The 15,452-nt window shown below is 46.8% G+C and overlaps 1 protein-coding gene across 1 annotated transcript in view; it reads right to left on the bottom strand.

Annotated features, from left to right (window-relative positions):
• Positions 1-15,452, bottom strand: part of LOC146175200 (uncharacterized) — a 164,520-nt gene that overhangs the window by 109,127 nt on the left and 39,941 nt on the right. The gene's annotated exons all lie outside the window — the stretch shown is intronic.

Genomic DNA, 15,452 nt, shown 5'->3' with positions numbered 1-15,452 from the left:
GACAGAAAACACCTTCTGAAAAAAGCTTGCCAGTAAAAGATGGCAATCAATTGTCATTTTATCATGGTTTATTCTATTGCTAAGGTGACATTGCAGGAGGCACTGCCAGGAATATCTGGTGCATTGCAACTTCCTACAGCATTGAGATCATGACAAACCCCTTAACAAAAAAAAAAAGAAAACCAACAACAAAACAACGGGGTTCGAACTATTGCTATTCATGTTGAGAAGTGCAGAGCAAATTGCATTGTATGACAGAATAATCGAAAAGTAGCATGTTTAATCTTTAGTTTTCCTAAATCTTCTCCAATTGGCTGCTAGGTAACTGGAAGCACTGTGGATTGTGGGACTGCATCATAGACAAAACGAATGCACGATTCTCACTCAGACTGCTGATGACGCAGATGTCAAGTTTTCTGCAGTGTAAAAAGCAAGGCTGAAATTTCGTATCATCGAGTGTTGTACCTGCATTGTCACTTTCAAAGCAAAGGTCAGTGTGGACCCGTTATCTGCTAAAACCGGGAACTCATGCGCTGCAGGCAATCAGAGCGAGCACATGAAAATGTTGCTGTTCTGCTGAAGGGCACCAGCCAGGCAGAGCCACAAGAACAAGGACTTGTGCTTAACTTTGAACAGCATCTTTTAACCATTTCAACTTGGGGCTTGTTCCCCCCTTCAGGAAGGCGAGAGCAACTCCAAAAATGCAGCAAGACAATGTTGACAGCATTCCAAATCAAGCAGCAACAGCTCTCTTCTTTTCGCTGTTCAAGATTGGTTCCTCAATATGTACCTACAGTCGAATCCGGATATATCGAACTCGAAGGGGATCGCGAAATAGTTCGATATATCGATAATTCGATATACAGAAATTGGCTCGTGACGGCACTTATGATGCAAAAAAACGATACCATATTTGTTGCGTAATCAACCCACTCCCATAATGAACCCGCCCTCCACTTTTGCACCCGAGAATTTGGGGGGAAAAAAAGAAAAAAAAAGAAAGAAAACGTCAAGGCCAGCTCGCCCACATGCAAGCGATTGAGCGATCTCAGCGACGAGCGGCAGCGACAGAGCGAAAAATTTCCAACTTTGAACTGCGTCCCTCTCGCAGCTCGAGCCACCGCGACAGCTCAAAACAAGGTTTCTGTTTCGCCGCGGCAGAAATCGCGACCATTTTCGCTTGCATGTCGATGGCGCGCGCCACTCGGTTTCGGTCGTCTCATCCACAGCTCACTTCTTGGCAGCGCACCAAGATGCTGCGCAGCAATGTCAGGGCGTGTTTATCTTTTGATAGCTCCTGCGGCGGCGGGGAGCGAACTTGGCAGAGTGCCCGTGATGGCTTGATTGCACAAGCCTGGTTCGATTTATCACGCCGCGCTTGGGGCGGGCGTAGTCCACTTCCGCAAAATCATTGGAAAGCGTGATAGCTAAATGCGGTTTGAAGCAAAAAATGCTAAAAGCCAGTGTCATGATCGCAGCTGACCGCGTGCTTTTGTTGGTTCATACATGCAAGAATAAACGACTCCCACAAAAAAAAAATAAAAAAAAAAATAACTGCCGCTTCTTAACGTGCGCAGACGCCATATCTTACGCTACGCCGCGCATACAGCCCAACGATAAGAGCGAACGACTCCCGCAAAAAAAAAAAAAAAAAACTGCCGCTTTTAACGTCCGCAGGCGCCATAGCACATCAGCCGCCGCGCACAGAGTTCGCAACACACGCTGGAGAAAGCGTCCGACGTTCTGTCTGAAAACGGGCTGAGCTGGCTTGGCACATGCGTAGCGCGTGCTACTGCGAACGAAGGCCGGGAAAGAGGGAGAGATCTCGGCAAAAGAATGGGCACACCCTTGCGCTTCGCTCTGTCACGTTTTTCCCCCTCTCATTCCCACTGGTTCTAGGTGGTTCGTTCGCGCACATGGCTTGCAAACGTCACGTGCTGGCGTGCCGGAAACGAAAATCGCAGATGCACGCGCCCTGGAGGAATGGGTGCGGCGCTGCCCTAGACCAGCGGTCGCCTATCTGTCCCTCTCATTCCTTCCGCGCGTGGCTTGAAAACGTCACGCAGCAAACGGCCGAGGGTGATGCGATAGTCTTTGGGGAAGGCACACTTTCTAGTGCGTGGTACAAAGTTCGATATATCGGTGAAATTGAGTTCGATATATGATGCGGCTTTCCTATACTTTTACATGGGATTTTCAAGGGGATATTCTGTGAGTTCGATATAACCAAAATTCGATATATCTGGGTTCGATATATCCGGGTTCGACTGTATATGCAGTGAAATTCAGTTATAATGATATTGAAATACAGTAAAACCTCGTTAAGCCGTAGTCGGCCGGAACTCTGAAAAAGAACGTACTAAATGGTACTACGGCTTAACAGGAGTAGCGTAAAATTGCCCACTTACCTGCCAAAAAATAAGCGGAAACGGGCAGTAGGCTGAAAGAAAAAAAAATGCAGCCTTTATTTTTGCACTGCAAAAGTCGGTAATCTTAGTCTGACGCCGCGGTGCTCTAGCAGCGACAACCGCAGCTTCAGACTCATTCAGGCCACGAGCCAGCTTCTCGGCCAGTCCCCTCACAGCGCGCGCAGCTTCTGCCACTGTTGGGCCCTGGTCTTCTACACTTTCTGTGTCGTCGTCGTCACTGTCAGTTGGAGCCACTTCCGCCACCATTAAGGCAATGATAGCTTCATCCGACATGTCTGGCGAAGTTTCCACTTCGTTGTCGACGTCCCTGAATTGAGAGAAGGTAATGCCTTCTGAAGAACCTTCCCTCTCAAGTACTTCGGTCAGCAGGCTCTCACATGTTAGGTCTGGTACTCCGGTGATATCACTTGCGTCGTCTGCGTCACCCGCGCACACTTCGCGAAAACCTGTGTACAGTTCTGCACGGTAGCAGACTCGACCTGCCGCCATGAGTTTTCCAGCAGGTGAATCGCACCCAGCAGGTCAATGGCGTACATCTTGCCACATTCCAGTGCAAGCAGCATCTTGCACAGCAGGTTCTTCCTGTAGAGCTACTTGACAGCTCTAATGATGCCCTGGTCCAAGGGCTGGGCAATCGCTGTGGTGTTTGGTGGCAAGAACACCAGCTTCAGCGCCTTGAGGCCATCCACTGCAGCGTGCGCTGATGCGTTGTCAAGGATAACAACAGCATTTCTTCCTTTCGCTTCAAAACGGCAGTCAATGAAACACACATACTCTTCAAAAAGCTTCCCAGTCATCCATGCCTTGATGCTATTCCTATAAATAAATCCTGATGGCAGTGGGGCGCCTTTAAAGCCCCTTGGCTTGGCTGACTTGCCAATGACGAGAAGTGGCAACTTCTCGCTTCCAGACATATTGCATGCGAATGCAACTGAAATGCGGTCCTTGGCATGCTTGCAGCCGGTGCACGGTTCTCCCTTGAATGCAAGCATTCTATTCGGTAGCAGCTTGAAGAAAAGCACGAGCTCTTCAAAGTTAAATATGTCGTCAAGTGCATAGTCTTCCAAAATTTGTCCAAGCTGGCCATTCCTCCAATCTTCTGCGCCTTCAGTGTTAGCCGCGGCACCTTCTCCAGCTATGGTCTTCGTGCTTATTCCGTGCCTTGCTTTGAATCTGGCTAGCCAGCCATTGCTGCACACGAAGTTGTCATGGTTGAGCTGCGAGGCGAAAACTAGGGCTTTCTCAACGAGGAGAGGTGCGCTAACTGGTAGGTTTTCCGACCAATCTGTTTTCAGTCATCGCACCAGTGCCTCCTCCACATCCAGAAATGTTGATCCTCGTACTCGACACCTCTTTGCATTCGCGGCAGCACTGCCGAGTAGCTTTTCCCTGGCATTTCCAAATGCCACACACAGTAGTTAGCGGCAAGTCTCTCTCATGTGCCAGCACAAAGTTTTTTGCCCTTGTCTCGATGGCACAGACAATCTCCACCTTGTCGTTTATACTAAGCACCTGATGTTTCTGTCCAAGCTTCGGCATGATGCAGACGGATGAAGAACTCGCGATGCGCACCGCTCAAAGTCACCTCGTCACACGTGCGAAAGAAAGTGAACCAAGACCTAGGTGTACAAGGGGCACAGAGCAAGAAGAGGTGGTCACTCGGACTGGTCCAAAATAGGGCCCCCTAGGAGGAGGACGGAGTATGTGGATGACTCCGTGATCAGCTCCGGCGGCACGGCGCTAAGAGGCCACAGTTAGTTTACGGTTTGGATTGGCGTGCTCGCCGCAAGTAGGCGCTAGTTGTATTATCATCATCATCGCAGCTGCATTTGGTAAACTTTGCTCCGATTTGTTATTGGCTACGTAGCTTGCTATCACATTGGTCGCATTTATGGAGGTTTGTCACAATGCTAGTCAAACAGTCATTTGTGAGGCAGTACTACCGCTGTATACGCAGCGCCTGGTGTCATCGACGGTACCGGAACCATGGAAGAATGCGAACATTATCCTCATTCACAAGGAAGGGGACTCTAAGGACCTTAAAAATTACAGACCAATCAGCTTACTGTCTGTTACGTATAAGGTATTTACTAAGGTAATCGCTAATAGAATCAGGACAACCTTAGACTGCAATCAAGCAAAGGATCAAGCAGGGTTTCGGAAACGGTACTCTACTATCGATCATATCCACACCATCAATCAGGTGATAGAAAAATTCTCGGAATATAACCAGCCCTTATACATAGCATTCATTGATTACGAAAAAGCATTTGACTCAGTTGAAACCTCGGCGGTGATGCAGGCATTGAGAAATCAGGGGGTAGACGAGCCATACGTGAAAGTGCTGGAAGATATATATAGTGGCTGCACAGCAACCATAGTTCTGCATAAAGAAAGTAACAAAATTCCCATAAAGAAAGGTGTTAGGCAAGGAGACACAATCTCCACAGTACTATTCACAGCTTGTTTAGAGGAAGTATTCAGAGACTTGGAATGGGAGCAGTTAGGGATAAGGGTAGATGGAGAATACCTCAGTAATCTGCGATTTGCTGATGACATTGCCTTGCTAAGCAACTCGGGGGATGAACTGCAAATAATGATTGATGACTTAGACAGAAAAAGTAGAAAGGTAGGCTTGAAAATCAATATGCAGAAGACTAAGGTAATGTTCAACAGCCTCGGGAAGGAACAGCAGTTTACATTAGGTAGCGAAATACTGGAAGTAGTAGGCGAATATGTCTACTTAGGACAAGTAGTAACCGCAGATCCGGACCATGAAAAGGAAATAACAAGAAGAATAAGATTGGGATGGAGCGCATTTGGCAAGCACTCGCAGATTATGACTAGCAGCTTACCGGTATCGCTCAAGAGGAAAGTATACAACAGTTGCATCTTGCCTGTACTTACCTATGGGGCTGAAATGTGGAGGCTAACCAAGAGAGTTCTACTTAAGTTGAGGACAACCCAGAGGGCTATGGAACGAAAAATGGTAGGGGTAACATTAAGAGACAGAAAGCGTGCAGAGTGGGTCAGAGAAATAACTCAAGTTACCGACATTCTAGTGGAAATTAAGAAGAAGAAATGGACATGGGCAGGACATGTAGTGCGAAGAGAGGATAACCGATGGTCGCTGAGGGTAACAAACTGGATTCCAAGGGAAGGAAAGCGTAGCAGTTGGCGGCAGAAAGTTAGGTGGGCGGAAGAAATTAAGAAGTTCGCAGGGGTCAAGTGGATGCAGCTAGCACAGAACCGGGTTAAGTGGAGAAATATGGGAGAGGCCTTCGCCCTGCAGTGGGTATAATCAGGCTGATGATGATGATGATGATGACTACCGCTGTGAATTGTACGACGAAATGTGAAAATGGTACGTGCTAATGATACGATAGGCGCCGAGTCGGGGACTTGACTTTACTGCTTTTAAAACGAAACTACTGTTAAATCGGGTACGTTTTAACGAGGTTTTACTGTAGTCAAGGAAGAACGAAAGTATCATTATAACCAATCATCGTCATATCTGAACTGCCATAAAAAATGAGTGTAGCTCCAGACTCAAATTCCACTAGCGCTGAAAAACATGAAAATGGATGCCTTGAGAAGCAAAGCGTCTATTCATTGACTTTTAACAAGCCCCTCAAGTGTTAGGTGCATTAAAGTAGTTCGAGAGGGACGCTTGCTTGTGCAGCAGCTGCAGTTTCCCTACTGCTGTGGGCATTGATCTGGCTTGTGTGCACACTGGCAGCAAACATTTCGCATCCACAAAATCGATGAGCAATTCAATCTTAGACAGCACCCCTTGCATGGTTATCGGTGCCAAACGTGCACCATTATCAATTTCATCATCGCTGTCGTTGAGATGTTGCCATCGCACAATGCTGCACTCTGTGACACATTCCTGGAGATTGCCTCAGCAATGCTCTTTGGAGAAAACAGCAGCTATGTTTTTGCTGCGGAATTCCTCCATGAACGCATTTCTTTCGTCATCTTCAGCGTGTCCCCAGGCAATGTCTGCAGCTTCCACCGTGTCGATTTCCACATGAAGTGAGAGAGAGAGAGAGGGGGAAAGGTCTTCTTGGCACATAAAGGCCTGCCTTCTTTAATCTTTCCCTACCATGGGCAAAATGGCCGTTTTCTGCAGGTTTCAGTTGATTTTTTTTTCTGTAAAGACTATCACTTCAAGAAATTGTATACAATACACGAAAAGAAAGCTAAATAGATTTGCTTTTTAGGCATACAACTTTGAATATGAAGTTGTGGGTGGTAACACAATATAATTTCTTAAAAACCCGATTTTAGAAAAAAATTGAACAAAACTTGACGAAATGCACTTGTAAATGAAACAACAAATATTTAAAAATTTTTTTTTGTATATACCAAATGCAGAGCATTATATTGGTCACTCCCTGTGAAAAAATAAAAGTGCAGTATTGAATAGTATTTTTGATGCATAATGAGCAATCAACGAGGGCCGCTGCAGAGCGCCATGCTGAAATGGATGCCCGGTTCCCTTCTTGGGCAGAACGCCACTCTCTGTTTTGCAAGAGGCAAGATATCACGTCCAAATGATGTTCATACCCTGGGAATGAGATAAATGACAGCAACAACAAAAATAAAACATCCAGAGCGGTCCCAGACGCATCCAAAACAGGCCAACAAAGTGTGACCACCGATGTTCCGGGCTGGTTTTCCTCGTCATCGGAGTCGGAACTGAATTCTGACGATAAGGAAGCATCTTCAGAGTCACTGCTGCTCGGGTCACCGATAAAATCGATCGTACACAGTGCGGAATCATGAGCTTTGCGACGTTTTGAAGCACCCGTGGTCGATGCGGATGCCGCGTCGTCGATAAGGATGCCGCCATTCTCGCATGCGACTCCGACGCTGCCGCGTACTTGGAGCGCGTTCAAAAATAGCTGCTTCCCAGGAAAAATGTACACAGCACCAAAATCGAAAGTTTAGATATGTGAGTACACACTAGATATAATAGCGTGTCCATTAGCGATGTGGAAGGATTCAAAATCGGCACGCGAAGTCAACGTTAGCGGGCTAACGATGCTCAATGGGCCCGATAGGGAAAGAGTTATAGCAGTTCCTTATGGCGGAGGCCTTAACCTTATACCAAGCACCAAAAATTAGAGGGTCTTTTAGATGTCTGTTAAGGGAGGACGCCCCTCCTAAAACTTGTTTCCTTATTTATGGGTGGATCTGATTGAAACTTGCACGGTTAATATATTTTTGCATGCTGATTTCAAATATCTGATTAGTTTTCTTGTAGACGAAATAGTTTTCAAAATATTACCTAATTCATGTTCTTCTTTTGGAGGTGAGTTAATTACTAAACACTTTAATGACAATAGACCTGCCAGAGTGATCTAGAAGGATCATAGAGTGCCGCTAGCCATGAATTAACGTGCTAGAAGAATTTGAACCAAAGTTACACAAAGTCAAACTTTTATGACTAAAAACCCAAGTTGGCACCTAAAATTGATAATTAATTCTGTAAATGTTGCCGCATAATAACTGTACATATTTTAGTCCTATTGCACTGTACAAGAGTTTTTCTTTCTAACAAGACAAGAATGAGAGCTGCATCACAAATAGTTTGAGATATCTCTCCTCCAAAATTGCAGCATCCTCAAAATTGCAGTTTTGAGAAAATTAGGAAAAACATTTCACAGTATGTCGGTGTAAATTATGTCAATGACTGATATTACAATAATATCAGAAACAAGTGGAAAGTGATCCAAAGCCAAAATTAATGGCCTATGCCAATTTGAGCCAAAGCTGTGCAATAGGAAATGTTTTGAAGGAAAGGTCCATTTCGGTGCCCAAGACAAGATAACCTACTCAGTAAATTTTCCTTTGTGGTCACTGCATTTAACTTGGTTTCATGAGAGTGGCAGGATTCCCTTTCTAAAAAAAACAAAAGTTATAGCAATAGCAAGTACAGGACCGGAGATATTGATCTCCTCCAAAATTGCAGCCCCATCAAAAATGCTGTTTTTGAGAAAACAAGGAAAAAACATTTCAGAACATGTAGATTTAAATTATGGCAAGGTCTGACATATCAGTGTATGATCAGAAATGGTTGGAAAGTAAATTAAAACAAAAATTATTGTTCTATCCGAATTTGAGTCAAAGTTCACCATAAAAAAAAAAACTCAAAATAAAGGCAGTCCATTTTGGTGCCAAGACAATCTTTTCAGTAAATTTTCCCCTACTGTTATTACATTTACCTTGGTGTCAAAAGATAACAGAGGCTAGCTTTCTAGCAAAAGAAAATAACTGTAGCAAGAGCAGGACCAAAAATAATGGTCTGCTGACTGTGTCCACTGCCTGTGACGGTTGTGATTACTGATCTCGAGCCGGGCATCCTGAAGAGTGAAGTTGAAGGGGCCTTAGCCAGTCTTGCTAAGAACAAAGCTAGCAGAATTGATGGCATTCCAGCTGAGTTGCTTCAAAACCTCAACCATGACGCTGTTAACATACTGCATACATTATGTCAGAAGATTTGGACAACCCTGCAGTGGCCACAGGATTGGAGGAGGTCAGTTTACATCCCCATTCCGAAGAAAGGCAGTGCCAAAGATTGTTCCAACTACCGCACGATCGCGATTATTTCGCATGCTAGCAAGGTGATGTTGAAAATCCTCCAAGGTAGGCTGCATCAGTATGTGGATCGGGAGCTTCCTGACGTGCAAGCTAGGTTTCGCAAGGGCAGAGGAACTACAGACCAAATTGCCAACCTTCGCTGGATCATGGAAAAAGCAAGAGAGTTCCAGAAACCCATCTACTTCTGCTTTATTGATTATGCGAAAGCGTTTGACTGCGTAGATAACAGCAGATTGTGGCAAGCTCTCCAAGAGATGGGAGTTCCAATTCACCTCATCTGTCTCCTCAGGAACGTGTATGAAGGGCAAGAGGCCACAGTCAGAACTGGGCATGGTCTTACTGATTGGTTTCCGATCGAGAAAGGAGTGAGGCAAAGCTGCATACTGTCGCCCTGCCTATTTAACCTATATGCAGAGTGCATCATGAGGAAGGCCGGTCTGGACGAGTCTTCAGCTGGAGTGAAGATTGCTGGAAAACGTATCAACAACCTTAGATATGCGGATGATACCACTTTAATGGCAGAAAGTGAAGTGGAACTCAAGAGACTTCTGATGCGCATACAAGAAGAGAGTGAGAAGTTTGGGCTTAAACTGAACATTAAAAAGACAAAGATCATGGCGTCTTGCCCTATCAAGTCCTGGAGCATCAATGGACAAGAAGTGGAAGCTGTGACAGATTTTCTCTTCTTGGGCTCCAAGATTACCTCAGAAGGAGACTGCAGCCATGAAATTAGGAGACGCCTGCTTCTGGGAAAGAGAACAATGGTTAGCCTTGACCGCCTAGTAAAGAGCAGAGACATTAGTCTGCCAACTATGGTCTTTCCAGTTGTGATGTATGGATGCGAGAGTTGGACTGTGAAAAAGGCTGACCGCCGAAGAACTGAAGCGTTTGAATTGTGGTGCTGGCGAAGACTCTTGAGAGTTCCTTGGACTGCCAGAAGATCAAATCAGTCGATATTGTCGACCATAACCCCTGACTGCTCATTGGAGGGTCAAATTCTAAAGTTAAAGCTCAGCTACTTTGGTCATCTGATGAGAAGAGAGGAGTCGCTGGAGAAAGATTTGATATTGGGAAAGGTTGTGGGTCGCCGGAGAAGGGGTAGGCAGCGAAGGCGATGGTTAGATGGTATCCTCGAGGCACTGCAGAAGAAGTTATGTGATGTTAGGAAGATAGTGAGAGACCGGAAAGCGTGGCGTGACATGGTCCATAGGGTCACGACGAGTCGGACACGACTGAACTGAACTGACTGTGTCCAAAATTCAATTTTGAGAAATCTGCGAAAAACGTTTTGGGCATATTTTTGAATTACTAAGGCTAACAGCAACTCGATAAAATGAGTTATGACTGGTTATTGGTGTGAATGCACCATTTTCCATTGAGATAATTGCCCCTGCAACCCAGACGCAAATTTATTTCGACAAAGTTTGCTATTCCGCATGCCGTGCGTGATGCCGTTTCGCGACTGCCGCTGCCGCCGCGCCACTAACTTTTTCGAGTGTTCGATCTTTCGCGCCCATGAAAACTGCTTAGCTACCACTTTTTCATCTGCATTGTCGTGATTACGATGTTTACACGCGGCAGGAATCTCCTCGAGGAAATTGTTTGCTCTCTTATCTGTTGTGCGAAGCACCATCGGCTTCGCCCTTATCGGCCCATCGTGGAGCGTCGGTGCTTCGTCACTGATTGCTGATAACAGGATGCCACGTCACCGGCGCGGCTCTTTTCTCTACCTTTCTTTGGTTTTTAGGCTAATATGACGCTCGAACCTAAATTTTCCCCGTTTTACGCCGTGGTCATGACGACGAAACGTCGCTAAACCAGCTAGGCCTAACTACGCGACCTTTTCAAAATGGCGCCAAGCCGCAAGCAGCTGACGCCGGCAGCCAAACAAAAGTGGTCGTTTGGGTCACGTGCTTTTGGAGCCCAATAGCAGCGTGCGTTTCGCGCAAATTTGTCACTTTGTTTTCCGCTTCGGGTGTTCACTCGCAGATGCCGATCATGGCATGGGAATAGCCTGAATCACGATCTTTCTAACAAGACCAAAACGATGCCGGTGGAGCGCGCATTTCTCGATCTGCGTCCGATCAAAACTCGGCGCGATTTGACTTCAATTTAAAGGGGCAAACGTTCCGATTCGCAACTTTGGAGCGCTATAACTTGCGAAATAGGTGGTATTTTTCAACCTAAATTTGCAGATAGTTGCGGCTTTGGAGCGCTGTAACTTGCGAAATAGGTGGTATTTTTCAACCTAAATTTGCAGATAGTTGCGGAAACTTTTCGGGACCGCAAAAATTAAGAAATAAAAAAATAGATTTTTAGACCGATTGTCGGCCGCAAAGGGCCGTGTCCCCCCTTAAGAGGAGAATGACGAACCTCGCCTATCATTTGCCTCTCATTGTTTGCCTTTTATCTGCGTTCGCTGCAGTGCTATATATAATTATAATTGGTTTACAGGAAAGGAAAGACGCAGCATCTTTCACACGTTTTCCGACAAGTGTGCGTTTGGACGGTACACCATCGCTCCTGTCGCGTGGTGTTCCTTGGCATGCGTTCAAGTGTGGGATTGCAGATGGCGGAAATGCTAGAGAAGATGAGACTTCTGGTTGGTCGCTTCGAATTTGGCGGCCGGTGACGTCACTTCTCTGTCGACCAATCAGGTACGCCGCTCGCGCGGACAGGTTTTGTCAATGACAGTATGAGCCATTAAAGGCTTTTGCCTTAATACCGAAGTGCACAGCCTTCAGCAGGCCCGATGGCTAAGATCAGCCCCTCCAGCATGCACTGATACCAAACCTAGAAACTGATGATGATGCTGTCATCCAACGACTGCAGGCCTGCTGTAGTATTGGGCAGCAGCACCATCAGCTCAAGTGCTAGCAATGCTGCAGTTGTCAAGCAGCCAAACCAATTTGTGTTCTTGCCTCTTGATGTTGTAATGCATTCATTCCGCAAAAAAGGTTGCGAGTCATCCAGGCCTTCTTGCTGTTTACTTCAGCGATTGCCGGCCAGTGTGTACTCGTTTCTAAGGCATTTCAGCATTTTAGATCGCCCTGTCACGAAGGGCTTGAGGAAATGACTGCCATCCATGCTGGCGCAAAACATATTGTTAACCATCACTTGGAAGTGCTTCCCGCCAGGACATGGATCGCCTATAAGAGCCTGGGCCTTCTACAACAGCATTTTGAAGAGAAAAAAAAAGTTCCATTTCACTGCAGCTATATAAGGCTCTTTCCTTGCAGCGCTCCAACAAGGTGGGCGTCTTCATTCGCAGCCACTCTTTGCTTTTCCTCCATATCTAATACCGTACTTTTGTAGAGATGACATGCCGCTCTTCAAACCACTCAATTCAGTCTCCATCAGGCTCGAAATTCTCTTTCCAAAATAAGCGGACTCCTTTGCCTTAACAGCCAGTATTGTCCCCGTTGATGAATGCATTTTGCATGCAGGTAGTGAGGAACTACTGGCACAAATATCACTCCACATAGGGCCTCTGACCCTTTTCCGCTAGTTGACATGACTGCTGGCTCCATCCTTCATGATTGCTGCACTCCCCACTTTCACAATATATACTGCCACGAACCATTGCAATTTTTATTTGCTGTTCTCAACAGCTAACAGTGTCACCTTATCACAATGATTGTAGCACATGGAATGATCATGTGCTCTTTGTATGTTCATGCTCGATGTCACAAGATGCGGCTTTCTCACTCTCTCTGAAGCGTGAGATGCACTGAAATCAGCTTCAAATGATTGTAGGCAACCAGAACTGTTTCCGTATTGTTCCAGGCTTTTCCAGTTTCCTTTGGTTGGATGTTCCTTTGCCAAATTTATATTGAGCACTGCGAATGCTGTTGTGGGCACTCGTAGTTCTGATGACCAACGAGCATGCTTGCTGCTATCGCCGACTCCGGTCTGCCTAGTTCTCTTCCAGGTGCGACCAAGGTCAATAAAAGAGTTCATTATAATAATATTGTCACGTCTCGACAGAACGCCAAGGAGGGTCGAAATATAAGACGGTTTGATTATTGGCCTAGAACGAGTCTTGCGATCAAGCTTCCTCCTTCTTCTTTCAGCTCGCGCTTGTGTTGCCATAGTCGTCCTCTTTTGCGTCGTCTTCTATGCGGCATTTGCCCCCCTCCTTAGGAAGCATCGTCCCGATGAGAACAAAAGGAAGTAGGAGGTTGAGGTCAGACTGAGTGGTATGGCTTCATACGCACGACGTGGACGACGTCAGCTTGGTGCTGGCGTCGCTTTGATGTCGACACCCCGTCTGGCATCACCTCATAAGTGACGTCGGTTAAACGTCGCTGAACAACATAGAGTCCAAAGTATCGTCGCAATAGTTTTTCGGAGAGTCCACGGCGGCGAATAGGTGTCCAGACCCACACTTTGTCGCCAGGTTCGTACATTACATGCCGGTGTCTCTGATTGTAGCGTTGTGCATCGTGCTCCTGCTGATTTTGAATCCGCACACGAGCTAGTTGGCGAGCTTCCTCTGCACGCTGAGCGAATTCCTCGGCGTCCTGATCGAGATCATCGGTGTCGGCATTCGGGAGCAACATTGCATCCAGCATAGTTGTTACTGGTCGCCCGTGAAGGAGGCTGAATGGTGTCATGCGAGTGGTGTCTTGGCGGGCCGTATTGTAGGCGAACGTAACGTAGGGAAGTATTTCGTCCCAATTCTTGTGGTTTACGTCGACGTACATGCAAAGCATGTCTGCGAGGGTCTTATTGAGGCGTTCCGTCAACCCATTGGTTTGAGGGTGATAGGCAGTAGTTTTACGGTGACTGGTACCACTGAGGCGAAGAACGATTTCCAAAAGTTCGGCCGTAAATGTAGTTCCTCGGTCAGTTATAATAAGTGCCGGAGCGCCATGCCTCAGGACAATGTTCTCAATGAAGAACCTAGCTGCTTCGGCGGCGGTACCCCTTGGCAGAGCCTTGGTCTCCGCGTAGCGGGTCAGATAATCAGTGGCGACAATTATCCATTTATTCCCGGCTGTAGACGTCGGAAATGGTCCCAGGAGGTCCATGCCAATTTGCTTAAAAGGTGTCGCTGGCACTTGAAGAGGGTGGAGTAGGCCAGCTGGTTTTACAGGGGGTGATTTACGGCGCTGGCAGTCAATGCACGTACGTACATAGCGTTTCACTGTCGCCGGCAGTTTTGGCCAGTAGTATCCGTGCTGTACTCTAGCCAACGTGCGGGTGTAGCCTAGGTGACCGGCGGTTGGCTCGTCGTGGCACGCTTGCAAAACTTCAGTGCGGAGAACCGATGGGACGACGAGCAGAAGACTGTTTCCCCCAGGACGGAAGTTCTTCTTGTAAAGGACGTTGTTGCGAATAAAAAATGAAGAGATTACTCGGGCGAAAATCTTCGGAACAACCGTAGTTCGCTTCTCCAAGAAATCAATAAGAGGGAGCAATTCCTGATCCTCTCTCTGCTGTTGGGAAAGCGTTGCGTCATCTATGACACCTAAAAACGCAGTGTCTTCATCGGTCATAGTGGAAGGTTCGAGCGGCGCTCGCGAAAGGCAATCTGCATCTGTGTGCTTCTTTCCAGATTTGTAAATAACTGCCATGTCAAATTCTTGCAATCGAAGGCTCCAACGCGCGAGTCTCCCTGAAGGGTCCTTTAAGTTCGTCAGCCAACAGAGAGAGTGATGGTCACTGACGACTTGAAAGGGGCGAGCGTACAAATAAGGGCGGAATTTCATAACCGCCCATACCACTGCAAGACATTCTTTTTCGGTTGCCGAGTAGTTCGCTTCTGCTTTAGATAGGGTCCTGCTGGCGTAAGCAATTACCTTTTCCACACCATCCTGGCGCTGCACTAACACAGCACCTAAGCCCACGTTGCTGGCATCCGTATGAAGCAGTGTAGGGGCGTCGTCATCAAAGTGCGCCAGGACAGGTGGTGTCTGTAGACGCCTCCTCAGCTCATTGAAAGCTTGTTGCTGTTCTTCACCCCAGCGAAAGACAGCGTTGTCACGAGTCAGTGAAGTTAATGGCCAGGCTATTCGTGAGAAGCCAGCAATAAACCGACGGTAATAGGCGCAAAGACCCAAGAAGCGCCGCAATGTCTTTTTGTCCGTAGGTGTTGGGAACTTGGCGACTGCGGAGAGCTTTTCAGGATCCGGCCGAACACCTTCTTGGCTGACGACGTGGCCTAAGAACTGCAGCTCCTCGTAACCGAAGTGGCACTTCTCGGGTTTTAATGTGAGGCCCGCAGATTGTATGGCCTGAAACACAGCTAGCAAACGGAGTAGATGCTCTTCAAATGTAGCCGAAAACACTATCACGTCGTCAAGATACACCAAGCATGTTTGCCACTTAAGTCCCGAAAGCACAGTGTCCATCAGTCTCTGAAATGTTGCTGGCGCCGAGCATAAACCGAACGGAAGGACTTTAAACTCA

Source organism: Amblyomma maculatum, chromosome 11, assembly GCF_055883805.1.
Source record: "Amblyomma maculatum isolate TAMU_Amacu chromosome 11, ASM5588380v1, whole genome shotgun sequence".
In the NCBI taxonomy this organism is placed as follows: Eukaryota; Metazoa; Arthropoda; class Arachnida; order Ixodida; family Ixodidae; genus Amblyomma; species Amblyomma maculatum.
Note: the sequence above shows the minus strand (reverse complement) of the source record. Positions and strands in the feature narration are given on the sequence as shown.